Source organism: Chiloscyllium punctatum, chromosome 37 (assembly GCF_047496795.1).
Source record: "Chiloscyllium punctatum isolate Juve2018m chromosome 37, sChiPun1.3, whole genome shotgun sequence".
Classification (NCBI taxonomy): domain Eukaryota; kingdom Metazoa; phylum Chordata; class Chondrichthyes; order Orectolobiformes; family Hemiscylliidae; genus Chiloscyllium; species Chiloscyllium punctatum.
Window position 1 is genome coordinate 26,930,846 of NC_092775.1, and position 16,589 is coordinate 26,947,434.

General features: G+C 41.6%; 1 protein-coding gene across 6 annotated transcripts in view; it reads left to right on the plus strand.

The window, feature by feature from the left end:
* Window positions 1-16,589, plus strand: part of ptprt (protein tyrosine phosphatase receptor type T) — a 1,418,554-nt gene that overhangs the window by 1,203,168 nt on the left and 198,797 nt on the right. The gene's annotated exons all lie outside the window — the stretch shown is intronic.

Below are 16,589 nucleotides of genomic sequence, written 5' to 3' on the forward strand. Positions count from 1 at the left end.
AGCTGATTGCTAAAGTGCCAACTGGTGATCATGAAAAGGCTTTTGTGGTATTATGATGGCTTTAGTTTTGGTTAACTGGCCCCTCTCCCTCCCTTCCTAACGCTTCAGAAGTAATTCTGGTATTGATACCAATTCGGGTCAGTATCCCTCACTTCCCTCTTGAGTTATTGAGCTCACACATGAGCTAAAGAGGATGAGGAGGCATTCTGAACTCTCCGAGTGCAGCCCCTGTCTCCTTCTCTAAACCTCCTCCACCAGCACTGCATCAGAAAACCTGCGCACCCTCTCCTTGAAACCCAATCATGCAATGTACCATCATGTGCAACCAGAGTATACTGCAACTTCTGCAACACATGCACGGAGTCAACATTAATTGTTTCACCCAAATTGCAAAAAAATCACCACATGAGTGCAAATGGTGTAGGTTTCTGGCTTATCATCTCCAGACAAGTTCACGTTATGATAATCAGCAATTAGCAGCAAAATTGTATGCTAGACCTCAAGTTTCATTTGGCTAGTGACATGAGTACTTCAAGGTGGTAAAAACAATGACTGCAGATGCTGGAAACCAGATTCTGGATTAGTGGTGCTGGAAGAGCACAGCAGTTCAGGCAGCATCCAAGTAGCTTCGAAATTGACGTTTCGGGCAAAAGCCCTTCATCAGGAATAAAGCAGTCATTTAACATATCTTTGTGCTAAAGTAATCTTCCAGTGTCTCACACAAAAAAAGTTCCTTTGTGTGATCAATAGAAATCCTGTGCATTTCTATTCTAAATCCATTTGATTGCATTTTAACATATTTTTATTCTAACTATGTAAAGAAAATAAAAAGGAATGAATTTTATCATAAATCAGCTTTTTTTCATTCAGTTATCATAAACGACGGTAGGCATCAGTAAAAAAATGGAAATTGGACTTGTGAATGGTGACAAGAGAGTAAGATTTTTCATTGTTTCCTGATAAGAAATGTGCAGAATAATTCTGACAACAATGGGCAGAACATTGGGATCATTTTCTGAGAATTACAAGTTCCATAATACTGTTTGCAGTGCTTGTTCACTTTTCCCTGAGAGCTTGTTCTCTGTATAACTTTGTTTGACCTTGTGCTCCTGCACAATACTTACAGCATCATTGATGAAAGTGAGCTCACTTTCAAAGAAGGGCACTCTAGTCTTGGAAAACCACTTCAAGTAGTGTGGGTCTTGAAGGCTCTACTATAGATTGAATCATTTTAGCATAGGCAGCAGCAAAATGGCTGGTTGACTGGCAGACAACACAAGGGCACCACAAAGTGACTGGATTCGGAGACAAATGCTATCTTCCTAAAACAGAACTTAAAAGTGTGTAGGAAATAGGAGAAGTATTTAGCTATATAGCCTTTCGAGAGTGTCCAGCTATTCATATGGATCATAGCTGAGTTTAAAAGGGTAGTAGTTTTGTGTCCAGGCAGCCTCTGCCACTTCACTGGGACAGTACCCCAGCAACCCAGTAATCGTTTGGAGGCAAGGTTGCTGGATTGCTGAGACACTGTGTCATCCTGGCCTTGTTGGGAGGAGCCTGAGCTTCCATGATAGCAAGCTGAGCTACCTGTGGAGACATCAGGCACAGGTAGCTCTGCTTCTGCTACAACTAGAGGATATTACATTCGCTGTTCTATGCTGTGTGATGATTGGGTTCGCAGGTATGCAAAATTAAGGAACCTGCTAAAAAGGAAGGGCTTCAACCTTTGTATTAAAGGTGTCAAGCTGGTGTTAGACTCCTGAATGGACGTTTTTGGCAGACATCCCAATGTACTGATCGTTTTTACGTTCATATCCATCTATGTTCTTCTGTAAATTGCCTCAACAAATTGTCCTCTTCTGCTGTCAGGAGAACTGACCCTTCAACAAGCTGGTACCTACACACTATTCTCAGTCCCTGCTTTGACTGTGGTCTATTCACTTGTAATGTTTCACGACCTACAGATCACAATTTAATCTATCCTCTGACCTATGCAGAGTGTCAGAATCCTGAGCTGGTGGTTGCAAGTATGAAAACAAATTGTAGGACTGTACCTTTATCATTACCCTCTCCTAATATTCCTTCACTGCTTGGCTAGATTCACCTCCCAGGTATTTGAAAGAAAAGAGCACGTTGGTCAGATTGGAATGGGAAAATTGAAATATCATCTGCAGCTTATATATCAGAGCTCTGCAATTAATTGAGTTCAGACTATCTATTGAATTGAGCAAAAGTGAGACATTGAAAATAGGATAAGGTGTAACTAATCTACAACAACTTTCATGATTTCAATACCTGTCACTGGCCACAGTCTCAGTAAAGGCCATCCCAGCAGTGAGCATAATCTCAGTAATGGCCATCCCAGTTGTGACCATGGCCTCAGTAATGGCCATCTCAATAATGGCCATAGTCTCAGTAATGGCCAACCCAGCAGTGACCATAGTCTCAGTAATGGCCATCATGGTAGTGACCATGGTCTTAGTAATGGTCATCCCATTAGTGACACTGGTCTTAGTAATGGTCATCTGAATAGTGACCATGGTCTCAGTAATCGTCATCCCAGTAGTGACCATGGACTTAGTAGTGGCCATCCTGGTAGTGACCATAGTTTCAATAATGGCCATCCAAGTAGTGACCATGGTTTCAGTAATGGTCATTCCAATAATGGGAGAAAGTGAGGACTGCAGATGCGGGAGATCAGAGCTGAAAAATGTATTGCTGGAAAAGCGCAGCAGGTCAGGCAACATCCAAGGATCAGGAGAATCGATGTTTCGGGCATAAGCCCTTCTTCAGGAAGATTCTCCTGCTCCTTGGATGCTGCCTGACCTGCTGTGCTTTTCCAGCAACACATTTTTCAGCTCATCCCAATAATGGCCATGGTCTCAATTATGACCATTCACTGTTAGGCACGGCCTCAGTAATGGTCATCCCAATAATGTAAATGTCATCCTCCCCACAGAACAAGTACAGATCTGTTTCTTCTCTCCACTTCCAGTTATGCACCATCTTATCCGGCAAGAAAGGGGGTGCAGTGAGTGTGAATCATGCTACTTAGCTCAGCTGCTGCCATTTCTGATCAGAGAGACAGATGTGAGGCTTGCAGCATTACAAAGTGAGTGAGAGTGATGTGAAGTATATGAACATGTGATGTGAGGCATGTGATTTGTATGTTATATAATAGCATTTATTTTGGATTTTTGAGTTTTGAACTGGTGGCATGTGTATTTTCTTAAGCCTAAATGGGTTCAATGATTAACTTGTATTATTTATGTAGCCGTAGTGATTTCATTAAGAATATAGTATTGAGTGTAATGAGTTTTATTTTACATTGATTGATTGGTTTATTGTCATGTGTACCAAGGTACATGAAAAGCTTTGAGTTTCAATTAGTGCAGTAAGCAAGAATGTACAGATCAAAAAGACTTAGACAGAGGCATACAGTTTGCATTGCACAGAAGGTTCACTGGGTGAGATCAGTGTTAGCAAGATCAGCATTATTTGAGATGAGAGGGTCTAATCATCAGTCTAATAATGGCCAAGAAGAAGCTGTTCCTGAACCTGCTGGTGTGTGTGTGTGTGTGTGTGTGTGTGTGTGTGTGTGTGTGTGTTCAGGCTCCTTATATCTTCTGCCTGATGGAAGATGTTGTAGGCAAGCATTACTGGGATGGGAGGGGTCTTTGATAATTTTGGCAATCATTCCGTGGCAGTGAGCCATGTAAATGGAGTGCATGGATGGAAGGTTGGCTTCCTCAATGGTCTGAGCTGTGTATACTACCTTCTGTAGTTTCTTACAGTCCTGGGCAGAACAATTACCATACCAGACCACTATGCTCTCAATGCTGCATTTGTAGAAGTTGGTGAAGACCCTATGGACATGCCAAATTTCCTGAGCTGCCTGAGGAAGAAGAGGTGCCTTCTTGACTGTTGCATCTACGTAGGAAGTCCAGCACAGGTTGTCAGTTATTGTCACTCCGAGGAACTTGATGCTCTTCACTCACTCATAGTGTCATAGAGTCATAGAGATGTACAGCATGGAAACAGACCTTTTGGTCCAACCCGTCCATGCCCACCAGATATCCCAACCCAATCTAATCCCACCTGCCAGCGCCCGGCCCATATCCCTCCAAACCCGTCCTATTCATATACCCATCCAAATGCCTCTTAAATGTTGCAATTGTACCAGCTTCCACCACATCCTCTGGCAGCTCATTCCATACACGTACCACCCTCTGTGTGAAAAAGTTGCCCCTTAGGTCTCTTTTATATCTGTCCCCTCTCACCCTAAACCTATGCCATCTTGTTCTGGACTCCCCGACCCCAGGGAAAAGACTTTGTCTATTTATGCTATCCATGTCCCTCATAATTTTGTAAACCTCTATAAGGTCACCCCTCAGCCTCCGATGCTCCAGGAAAAACAGCCCCAGCCTGTTCAGCGTCTCCCTGTAGCTCAGATCCCCCAACCCTGACAACATCCTTGTAAATCTTTTCTGAACCCTTTCAAGTTTCACAACACCTTTCCGATAGAAAGGAGACCAGAATTGCACGCAATATTCCAACAGTGGCCTAACCAATGTCTTGTACAGCCGCAACATGACCTCCCAACTCCTGTACTCAATACTCTGATCAATAAAGGAAAGCACACCAAACACGTTCTTCACTATCCTATCTACCTGTGACTCCACTTTCAAGGAGCTATAAACCTGCACTCCAAGGTCTCTTTGTTCAGCAACACTCCCTAGGACCTTACCATTAATTGTATAAGTCCTGCTAAGATTTGCTTTCCCAAAATGTAGCACCTCGCATTTATCTGAATTAAACTCCATCTGCCACTTCTCAGCCCATTGGCCCATCTGAGGTAACCCTCTTCGCTGTCCACTATACCTCCAATTTTGGTGTCATCTGAAAACTTACTAGCTGTACCTCTTATGCTCACATCCAAATCATTTATATAAATGATGAAAAGTAGTGGACCCAGCACCAATCCTTGTGGCACTCCACTAGTCACAGGCCTCCAGCCTAAAAAACAACCCTCGACCACCACCTTCTGTCTTCTACCTTTGAGCCAGTTCTGTATCCAAATGGCTAGTTCTCCCTGTATTCCATGAGATCTAAGCTTGCTAATCAGTCTCCCATGGGGAACCTTGTCGAATGATAGGGGCATGTTCTCCTCTTGGGAGGATTTACAAGCAATCAAAACCAACAGTGCAGTGATTTAGCCTTTTAGATAAAAGGTTCTGGATATGATAGAAAACTGGATGTGTAAAATCGTTGCTTCTTAGAAAGTGGGGGTGGCTCAGGACTAATAAAAAAAAGGGTTTTTGTAGGATAAGGAGTTGTGTTTCGAAACTCCAGACCAGGCATGTTTGCTTAAAATGCTGAAGAGGTTATTTAAAGCTAAGAAAATTTAACATCAGTTGCATTGGTGGGTCAACAAAACTTTATGAACAAAAAACTAGATTGGGAAAAATAACTCAAATTCATATCAGAGAGAGAGAGAAAAGAAACATGTGAATCTTTTAGAAACAAGATGGCCACCACCCAGCAACAAATGCTCAGCTCAGCCCATAATGAATTGAGTGGTCAATAATGTAGTGAGGCATTTGAGAAGTCTAACCCAAAAACACTGATTGGCATTCCGTAGTTTTGAAAAAGGTGAGGTTTTGATGACTCTTATGAGATCCAAGAAGCTCATGTAAGTCCTAGGGGCTTGACTACTTGCATTATCGCCCATTGCTGTTGGTTCCCAATGGCTTTTGAAAATATGTTTAGATAATCTCCAGTAGATATTGGACATGTCTGTTATTTTCTACCTCCTCCACTAAGGTCACTCAAGCAATCAGCAGCAGAAAACCTTGGAGCTTGCTGTCTTTTATGTTATGCCATTCTTCACAGTCTCCCAGCTTAGCCTCACCTCCTGAATGACTGTTGGTAGTTGCTCCACCCACAGTACTCCACTTCATTTAAGAGGTACAGGCTAGCTTTAATTGATGAAAGTAAGCTTTGATTTGGGTCCTCTGATCATGCGCCTTTAGCGCTGGCTGTTTGCAGCAATCACTCACACAAGTTGAAATCTGTTTGCTGCCTCCATCGTGTTGAATTGGCATTAACTGCTCATCATGGTTCCCATGCCTGTTTTTGCTGGCTACCACCCAATTTAGTCTCCATTATATCTTCCACTGTTCCAACAAAAGATAATTATTCTATAACTGTGTGCAAAACGATTAAAAGCACTCAGCTTGAGCCCTGTCAATGTATATAAAATACTTCAGTGTGTCTTTGCTTTGAACTTCCATGGAGCCTTATTAACTTACCCTGCTCAAGAGAGAGGAAAATTTGACTGGCCCTTCCTGTCAGCTATTAGATTATGCTGCCTGAAGGAAAATGTAACTCTGCAGGACTCTTGATATTTGCCATACTATTTCATTATGTTTCCCAACATTAGTGTTAATCAAAAGCTGTTTGCACTATTAGTCAGAACATTGCTAAACCAAAACATTGGAAATGGATAAGCAAAACTTACTTTGAATTACAGAGGTTAAAATTCTGGAACTCTTATATTCGAAGATAGGTTTTTGAATAATACGTCAAAAATTACGTAATTCCTTTAACAGTCAATTGCAATGAGGCTTTTCATTGCTGACGTGATAATCATGAAAATAGTGATTTTAATTATTTCAAATCACTCAACTAACTGTTGGAAAGGTTACAATTGGGGTGATTAATGATACATCTGCGTTGTTCTGCTCCAAGTGTCAGCACCTGAACAGAACACAAAGCAATGTCAGCTTTCCTGCTCACAGCCATGAGACACAGTTTATCCCCAAGAGAAAAACTGCATTTTCCTTGAAGAAGGGATCTTTGTGTCAGCTGTATGTCAGAAGGACTTACAAGGTTAACAGTAGCCAGCAACACAACTAATAGAATTGCAATCTCCACGATTCAGTAGCCTCCAGCTCCAGATCTGTAGACAGCCAATACTGAAACTGGTGGCAGAGCTGGGGGCCAACTCTTGACACATTACTAACCTCTGTGGCATAGCAACAGTTTCTGCTAAGGCTTTCATGATATTCAAATTACAATGACTGAACAATGCAGGATTCAACATTCGTACTAATGTTCTTTGACTACTTAACTACAAAACTCCTTTAGGCTGCACAGTGCAGCAACTGTATTATGCAAGCTTCTCTAAGGCATTGGAGTAAAAGCAGACTTCTTTCTGTTTTCAGGTTTCTCTTTTTGTCTTAAACGCACAGGTGACCTGCATGTACATTTATATAATACTTTTTTTTAGATGTGCCTTGTTAAACTAGGAATCCTCAGATTCATTCAATTTTTTTCAGCCTTCAAATCATGTGTAAACTTTCTTAAAGTGTTGTAGTTTGATGGAGGGTAGAATATGATATATGTGGTTGCTAAGAAAGATTGCTTGCCAATTGGAGAGCTGACAAGAGTTTCCTTTAGTGATCACTCATTTATATTAGTGTCTGTCAAGTACATAACGGGTCAAAGGCGCGCTGTTCCAGGGATTAAGGGCACAAGGTGGCACAGTGGTTAGCACTGCTGCCTCACAGCACCAGAGACCCGGGTTCAATTCCCACCTCAGGCAACTGACTGTGTGGAGTTTGCACGTTCTCCCCGTGTCTGCGTGGGTTTCCTCCGGGTACTCCGGTTTCCTCCCACAGTCCAAAGATGTGCAGGTCAGGTGAATTGGCCATGCTCAATTGTCTGTAGTGTTATGTAAGGGGTAAATGTAGGGGTATGGGTGGGTTGCGCTTTGGCGGGGCGGTGTGGACTTGTTGGGCCGAAGGGCCTGTTTCCACACTGTAAATAATGTAATGTAATAAGGGGTAAAAATTAAACCCTACAGTCCCTCTACAAGTGAGGAACAATACATTTTAGGCAGCACCCCTGAGGTAGTATTGGCAAGTACCAGCAACGCAACCAGGAAACGACTGGGATCAGTTAAAGATTCAAGTTCACAGGTGAGTGAGGGTGGAATAAGGCTCATTGTCTCAGGGTAAGGGTAGGAAGCTGTCTCATAGCAGGTACCTTCTCCTCATTTCCCTCAATAAGGCATTAAGTGTCTTTGACTTCTGCATCCCAAAGAGTCTGCAAACAAACAGGAGAGGGGTTGCTTTTCAGTTTGTCTCATAGAGTCACAGAGAAGTAAAGCACAGATACAGACCCTTTGGTCCAATTCGTCCATGCCGACCAGATTTACCAAGTAAATCCAGTCCCATTTGCCAGCATTTGGCCAATACCCCTCCAAACCCTTCCTATTCATATACCCATCCAGATGCCTTTTAAATGTTGCAATTGTACTAGCCTCCACCACCTCCTCTAGCAGCCTATTCCACACGCGCACCACCCTCTGCATGGAAAAAGTAGCCCCTTAGGGTGCTTTTAAAATCTTTTCCCCTCACATTAACCAAGTTCCCTCCATTTTTGGGCTCCCCCATCCTATCCATGCTCCTCATAATTTTCTAAACCTCTATTAGGTCACCCCTCAGCCTCCATGCTCCAGAGAAAACAGCCACAGCCTATTCAGCCTGTCCCTTTAGCTCAAACACTCCTACAAAAGATTCTTGTAAATCTTTTCTGAACACTCTTAAGTTTCACAACGTTCTTCCTCCAGCAGGGAGACCAGATTTGCACACAATATTCCAAATGTGGCCTAACTAATGTCCTGTACAGCCACAACATGACTTCCTAACTCCTAAACTCAATGCAGTGACCAAGCAAAGCAAGCATACCAAATTCCTTCTTCACTATCCTATCTATCTATGACTCCATTTTCAAGGAACTATGAACCTACACTCCAAGGTCTCTTTGCTCAGCAGCACTCCCCCGGACCTTACCATTAAGCATATAAGTCCTGCCCTGATTTCCCTTTCCAAAATGCAGCATCTCACATTTCTCTAAATTAAACTTCATTTGCTGCACCTTGGCCCATTGGACCATCTGATCAAGATCCCACTGTACTTTGAGGTAACCTTCTTGGCTGTCCACTACACCTCCAATTTTGGTGTCACCTGCAAACTTACTAACTATATATCCTATGTTTATATCCAAATCGTGTATATAAATAACAAAAAGCAGTGGACCCAGCATCGACCCTTGTGGCACACCGCTGGTCACTGGCCTCCAGTCTGAAAAACAACCCTCTACCAGCACCCTTTGTCTTCTGCCTTTCAGCCAGTTCTCCCTGTATTCCATGTGATCTTACCTTGGTAACCAGTCTACCATGAGAAACCTTGTTGATGCCTTACCGAAATCCATATAGATCACATCCACCACTCTGCCTTCATCAGTCTTCTTCGTTATTTGTTCAAAAAACTCAGTCAAGTTATTGAGACACGATTTCCCACACATGAAGGCATATTTGTTATCCCTAATCAGTCCTTGTCTTTAAAAATACATTAGGTAAAAACAAGGACTGCAGATGCTGGAAACCAGAGTCCAGATTAGAGTTTAAAAATTAGAATTTAAAAATACATTGTAAATCCTATCCCTCATGATTCTCTCCAACAACTTGCCCACCACCGGCGTCATGTTCACTGGACTGTCATTCCCTGGTTTTTCCTTACTATCTTTCTTAAACAGTGGCACCACATTAGCCAACCTTCAGTCTTCTGGCACCTCACCTGTGGCTATCGATGATACAAGTATCTCAGCAAGGGGCCCAGCAATCGCTTCACTCGCTTCCCATGGAGTTCTAGGGTACACCTGATCAGGTCCTGGGTAATTATCCACTTTTGTGCGTTTTAAGCCATCCAGCACCTCCACCTCGGTAATGTGGACATTTTCATGATATTGCTATTTATTTCCCCATGTTTTATATCTTCCATATCCTTCTCCACAGTTAGAACTGATGCAAAATACTCGTTTAGTATCTCCCAATCTCCTGCAGCTCCACACATAGGCTGCCTTGCTGACCTTTAAGGGGCCCTATTTTCTCCCTAGTTACCCTTTTGTCCTTAATGTATTTATAAAATCCCTTTGGATTCTCCTTAACCCTATTTACCAAAATTATCTCATGTCCCCATTTTGCATTCCTGATTTCCCTCTTAAGTATACTCCTCTGATATTATACTCTTCTGAGACTTCACTTGATCTCTGCTGTCCTTACCTGACCTATGCTTCCTTCTTTTTCTTGACCAAAACCTCAATTTCTTTTGTTGTCCAGCATTCCCTAAAACTACCAGACTTGCCTTTTACCCTAACAGGAACATACTGCCTCTGGACTCTTATTTTCTCATGAAAGCCACACTGTCCACGACAAATTGAATACGTGTGGCAGTGGAATGAGGCTTTGAGTCAGTAATCATGATCCCTTCAAGAGCCTCAATTGATGTCAGAAGATCATCTACAAACCTTCCCACAGCACAACTGAGAAAGACATAAGGAGGCAGTGGCACCTCCCGATAAAATTCACCAAGCAGACATCAGGGACGGCAATGAATTCCACTAGGATGTGTCTACGTTACTTCACTGTTAAGGTGATATTTTAGTCTATCTCTGTTTCAGATCAATGCACAGTTCTCTCTGTGGGAAAGTGATCCACTTGAGATTATTTAATGAGAAAGGTCTGTGGTTGGTGTGAACTGTTTTCTCAATGTCGGTGGATAGAGATCATTTTATCAAGGTCAGAATATCCATGAGGAAATGGCTGAGTCTTACTCTACTTTTCAAAGCTCTTTTTATCTTTTAAGTGCAATGACAGTATTGAGCTACATGTGAAGTGAAAACTGGACAGTACTTCACAACAGCTGAAAAAAGGAGAATTAAAAACACTGAATTGAATTGACGATGCAATAATAATGAAAAGAAACATGTTTTGATCAATGCCTTAACACCTAATAGCTATGCAGACTAAATTTGATCTTTGAGATGTTACAGGATTATTTCTCAGTTAACCTATGCTTTTCATAATTTATCCAACAGTTTATTGCTACTTGATAAATAACTGCAGTAACTACCCACATTGGAACATACTACTATTGCATTTGTTCTTGGATTCTTTGCCAAATTCAGATCTTTAATGATTATTTGTCAAACTATGACATAATGCCATGACTTTTACCACGGGTCCGGCAAGGAGATAGGTCTCGGCTCTCTCTGCTTTTTGTTCCTGGGTCAGGTGCACTATGTGGGAGAATTCCAATCTCCATGATTAGATTTTTAGAAATGGCCACCCCATGCCTCCAACATTTGGTCAGGGTTGGGAGGTAGATTGTCACTCATGCAAAATGATTCAGGACAGAATGACCCAAGGAGGCTGCCAGGTTCCAACACAGGGTGAACAGAAAGCCTTGCTCATGGTTGCAGCACTCTATGCTAAAATTAAAATAAAAGAATAAGATATAGAGTATTTCCCCAACCCTCAACCTTCACACCTCCCTTATGCCCCTTCAGCCCCAGACACACAGACAAGTCTTGGTATCTAATCTTGTTAATATGATGCTAAATACCTAGGGTTAAATAGAGTCATAGAATCACAGCATGGATGCAGACCCTTCGGTCCAACTCGTCCATACCGGCCAGGTTTCCCAAACTCAACTAGTCCCACTTGCCTGCATTTGTCCCATATCCCTCTAAACCTTTCTTATTCATATACCTGTCCAAATGTCTTTTAAATGTTGTAACAGTATCTGCATCTACCACTTCCTCTGGCAGCTTATTCCATTTATGAACTGCTCTCTGTGTGAAATAATTGAAGCCCTCTAGTTTTGAACTACCCTACCATAGGGAAAAGATCTTTGCCGTTCACTGTATCTGTTCCCCTTATGATTTTAATAAACCTCTATAAGGTCACTACTCAACCTCCTATGCTCCAGAGAAAAGAAGTCCTAGACTAACCAGACTCCTTTTATAACTCAAACCCTCTAATCCCACTAATATCCTCGCAAATCTTTTCTGCACCCTCTTCAATTTAATAATATCCTTCCTCTATAGCAGAACTGTACACACTACAGCAGAAGTGGCCTAACCAACATTCTGTACAACTGCAACATAGAACATAGAACAATACAGCGCAGTACAGGCCCTTTGGTCCTCGATGTTGCGCCGATCCAAGCCCACCTAACCTACACTAACCCACTATCCTCCATATGCATATCCAATGCCCGTTTAAATGCCCATAAAGAGGGAGTGTCCACCACTGCTACTGGCAGGGCATTCCATGAACTCACGACTCGCTGAGTAAAGAATCTACCCCTAACATCTGTCCTATACCTACCACCTCTTAATTTAAAGCTATGCCCACTCGTAATAGCTGACTCCATACGTGGAAAAAGGTTCTCATGGTCAACCCTATCTAAACCCCTAATCATCTTGTACACCTCTATCAAGTCACCCCAAACCTTCTTTTCTCCAATGAAAACAGCCCCAAGTGCCTCAGCCTTTCCTCATATGATCTTCCTACCACACCAGGCAACATCCTGGTAAACCTCCTCTGCACCCGTTCCAGTGCCTCCACATCCTTCCTATAGTATGGCGACCAAAACTGCACACAATACTCCAGATGCGACCGCACCAGAGTCTTATACAACTGCAACATGACCTCAAGACTCCGGAACTCAATTCCTCTACCAATAAAAGCCAGTATGCCATATGCCTTCTTCACCACACTATTTACCTGGCTGGCAACTTTCAGAGATTTGTGTACATGGACACCAAGATCCCACTGCTCATCCACACTACCAAGTATCCGACCATTAGCCCAGTACCCCATCTTTTTGTTACTCATACCAAAGTGAATCACCTCACACTTACCCACATTGATCTCCATTTGCCACCTTTCTGCCCAGCTCTGCAGCTTATCTATATCCCGCTGTAACCTGACACATCCTTCCTCACTGTCAACAACTCCACCGACTTTCGTATCTTCCGCAAACTTGCTCATCCAACCTTCTAGCCCCTCCTCCAGGTCATTTATAAAAATGACAAACAGCAATGGTCCCAAAACAGATCCTTGCAGAACACCGCTAATAACTGCACTCCAAGATAAACCTTTACCATCAACTACTACCCTCTGTCTTCTTCCAGCCAGCCAATTCCTAATCCAAACCTCCAACTCACCCTCAATGCCATACCTCTGTATTTTTTGCAGTAGCCTACCATGGGGAACCTTATCAAATGCCTTACTAAAATCCATATACACCACATCTACCGCTTTACCCTCATCCACCTCCTTAGTTACCTTCTCAAAAAATTCAATAAGGTTTGTGAGGCACGATCTGCCCTTCACAAAACCATGCTGACTATCCTTGATCACATTATTCCTATCCAGATGTTCATAAATCCTATCCCTTACAATTCTCTCCAAGACTTTGCCCACAACAGAAGTGAGGCTCAACATGACATTCCAACTTCTATATTCTGAGCAATGAAGGCAAGTGTACCAAATGCTGCCTTCAACACCCTGCCTATCTATGAAGCAACTTTTCAGGAACTGTGCATCTGAACCTCTAAGTCTCTTTTGGAGACAACATCCCCTATGGCCCTATCATTAAGTCCTGTCCTTGTTCATCTCAACAAAATGCAACACCTTGCATTTATCTAAATTAAACTCCATCTGCCACTGCTCGAACATTGGCCTAATTGATCATGATCCCTTTGTACTAAGTCAAACAGATGATGAACTCGAAAGTGTTTGCTTTGACTTGTCTAAGAGCATTTATCTTCTCGTGAATAACATTGGCAGAAAAAGGTTGTTGAATCAAAGTTTCTGCTTATTGAATACAAACTCTGTGACCAGTGCAGGAATACAGTACCCATGTGGACTTGTTTCTCTACCAAAAAGAAAACAAGGTATGGACTTAGCTCTTTTATCAACAAAGAAGCAGGATAAGAAACATGATTTTTGTAATGCTAGCCTGATGACTTGAACATGGAAGAAGGTTTGAACAGATTGTTAACCTTCATGGATAAAGTTTATCAATAAGATAATTTATTGACTGCTTGTGAGGTGTGCTAAAATTTTGACAAATTTGGGAAGAGCAAAGTTAGTTAAGTGGTAGAGTATATGATGGAATTCAATAGATTATGTGAAAGACTAGAAATTTTGTTTGAAAATTCCCAATTTCTGCTGGCAATTAAGAACATGAACAGGCTTTAAGTTTTGAAAAAGTTAAATTTATAGGTGAATGTATACTGCTGGAAGAAATACCATATGGGCTGAAAAAAATCCTGGGAAACCATATCTTTTCAGCAATATTCAATTCACAAAGGAGACAGTCATCAATACAACAGAAAATGGAGGATGCAATGTTAACGAACTGACTATCCCAAACAAATTACAGGCAACAATATAAAAGGAGAATGTGACTAATAGAATATAAGATCATAACGTTTTTGATAATGTTGAGGCAAACAATATAGTTGAGTATTCAAAACTAAACATAAAGTGGAATATTTGAGGAAGGTGGAGATATGGATCAAAGAGAAGGCATTAGTCACATTGGTCACAAGAAGTTTCGGCCTGGTGATGGATGTGTTGATGGCAAAATATTTCAACTGTACAATGTTAGACATGGAGAAAAATCTCAAGCATGTGGAATAGAATGACAAGAATGCGACAGGAACTTTCTGAAAAAGGATTGGAACAATGTTAAACAATTTCAGAATTCCATCAGTTTCTGTTTTTGGGATGTTAACACATTAAATTCTTTAAGAAGTGCAGTCATTCCTTGTATAATAGCAGTAATCATTTAATTAGCACAGTGTAGTTCAGTGAGATAGATTTGCTGGCCATCAGTGAAGAAAGCACAAGTGAAAGCAACAAAGTTATTGTATTTGACGTATCTATGAATTTACAGTTTACACTTTGGGCACTATTGTATTGCTTTAATGGAACAGATTCTCTCCACTAAATATTAAAGAAGGGCTACTGAACATCAGGGGTCAAGCAGAAATTCAGAAAAAGAGGTCAGTTATGTTAAAATAGCAATTTGTCCATCCATCTTTGAAAAGTTTAAGTAGTTTAGTAAAAGGATTCAGAAATATGGGTTGGCATTAGGAAGAGATAAGTGATAGATGTGAGATTTGTAAGAAATAGTGAAATACCCTGTTGCACTCTATAGCAAGTGTGCCCTTATCAGTAGATTTCAGTGAGGTAATGGCTATGGATTTAAAGATGTGACATTAAAGAGAAACCTTGCATGTTACATTTTGCAGTTTTGACATCCAGATCTGGCAATTGACAATAATACGTAGTGAGGACATGAAGATGGTTTGGATAAGGTAATGGAAAACTGTATTAGAACCAGACTTGGACCATTCCTGATAATGGGGCAAATTGTGAACAAAGAATCTCGAGATAAATATGCAAAGATTAATATGCTATTTATGAATATTGCAGTGGAACCATGCAATAATAGACAAAATGTTTAATTGAATTTTGGCAAAGCAACTAAACTGTAAATTATTGTCTGCACTTATGCAGACTGTCCATGTGAAAAACCCCCTTCAGATGGTCAGAAAATACAGACCATATCAATTAGCCTTTGGCAGAGATCCTAAATTTCCTTCAGTAATAAGTGATCAGCCCTCAGTTTGGAAAAGGACTACAATTAGCTGTACATTTTTACAACATTTGAAAGCACAGCATATAGGCAGAGAAGCTTTCACTGAAGTGAAGTCTCAGAACGAATTTGGTAAACCTTAAAATATAATATACAGGGCCACCGGAAACAAGTTGCAATCAAAACAAAAGAACATTACAGCACAGGAACATACCCTTCAGCTGTCCAAGCCTGCACCGATCCATATCTTCCATCTAAATCTGCCGCCCATTTTCAAACGATCTGTATCCCTTTGCTCCCTGCCCATTCATCTATCTGTCTAGGTACGTCTTAAATTACGCTATCGTTTCCACCCCTACCACCTCCACTGGCAGCACATTGAAGGCACCCAGCACCCTCTTTGTGAAGACCTTTCCACGTATTCCTCTAAACTTTTCCCCCTCACTTTGAACTCATGACTCCTAGTAATTGAGCCCTCCACTCTAGGAATAATTTCTTGCTATCCACTCTGTCTACATCTCTCATGATTTTGAAGGCTTCCCCCTCAACTTCCTTCTTTCCAATGAAAATAATCCTAATCTACTCAACCTCTCCTCATAGCTAGCACCGTCCATAGCTGGCAACATCCTGGTGAACCTCCTCTGCACCCTCTCCAAAGCACCCACATCCTTTCATGGTAATGTTGCAAACAGGATTGTGCGCATATTCCAAAAGCGGCTGAATCAAAGTCTTATACAGCTGTAACATGACCTGCCAACTCTTGTACTCAATACCCTGTCCGATGAAGGATAGTATGCTGTATGCCTTCTTGACCACTCTACTGACCTGCATTGCCACCTTCAGGGAACAATGGACCTGAATACCTAGATCTCTCTGTACATCAATTTTCCCCAGGACTTTTCCATTTACTATGTATTTTGTTCTGGAATTAAATCTTCCAAAAGACATCACCTTGCATTTGTCCGGATTGAACTCCATCTGCCATTTCTCTGCCCAACTCTCTAGCCTATCTATATTCTGCTGTATTCTCTGACAGTCCCCTTCACTATCTGCTACTCCACCAAT